Source organism: Arachis duranensis, chromosome 1 (genome assembly GCF_000817695.3).
Source record: "Arachis duranensis cultivar V14167 chromosome 1, aradu.V14167.gnm2.J7QH, whole genome shotgun sequence".
Classification (NCBI taxonomy): domain Eukaryota; kingdom Viridiplantae; phylum Streptophyta; class Magnoliopsida; order Fabales; family Fabaceae; genus Arachis; species Arachis duranensis.
The window spans coordinates 67863964-67865010 of NC_029772.3; positions in this window are offsets into that span (position 1 = coordinate 67863964).

A 1047-nucleotide genomic window follows, 5' to 3' on the forward strand; every position below is an offset into this window, starting at 1 on the left:
GAATTTTTAAATTTTATGATTAAATTGTTTTATTTAAACTAGAAAAATAAAATAAGGTCATGCAATATCTAGTAAATAATAGATCTATAAATTTATTATTTTTTTAAATTTTTAAACTAAGAAAATAATTTTTTTGTAGTAGTAAAAAAATAAAAAATTCCAATAATATCTAAATAATAAAAAAATTGAAAATTTTAGATTTTTTAATTACTTTATTCTTAATTTTTGAACAAGTGCAGCGAAAAAAAAGTCAACTATCCGGGTGTAGCATTATTCGGTGAATAAAAAAATACTTTTAAAAAAATAAAAATTTGAAAAAAATAAATTTTTTATTTTTGAATTTTTAAAATATAAGAATAAACTTTTTTATTTAAATTAGAAAAAAATAAAGTGTAACAATATCCAGTAAGCAACAGATATGTAAATTTATTATTAATTTTTAAATTTTAAAGCAAAAAATAAATTTTTTTTCTAATAGTAGAAAAATTAAAAAATTCCAACAATATCTAAAAAATAAAAAATTGAAAATTTTTAGATTTTTAAAATTAATTTAGTCAACTGTCGGGTGTAGCATTATCCGATAAATAAAAAAATAACAAAAATATTTAAAAAAAAAACTAAATTCCTTATTTTTGAATTTTTAAATTATATGATTAAATTTTTTTATTTCAATTAAAAATAAATTTTTTATAATAGTATAAAAATGAAAATTTCCAAATTTATCGAAAAAATAAAAAAATTTTAAATTTTAAATTTTTAAATTAATTTATTCTTAATTTGTGAACAAGTGGAGCAAAAAAAGTCAACTGTATGGTGTATCATTATCTAGTGAATAAGAAAATAAAAAAATATTTTTGAAAAATTTAAAAATTTCAAAAAACTAATTTTTTTATTTTTGAATTTTTAAATTTTATGATTAAATTGTTTAATTTAAATTAGAAAAATAAAATAAAGTCAAGCAATATCTAGTAAACAACAGATCTATAAATTTATTACTTTTTTAAATTTTAAAACTAAAAAAATAATTTTTTCTAGTAGTAAAAAAAT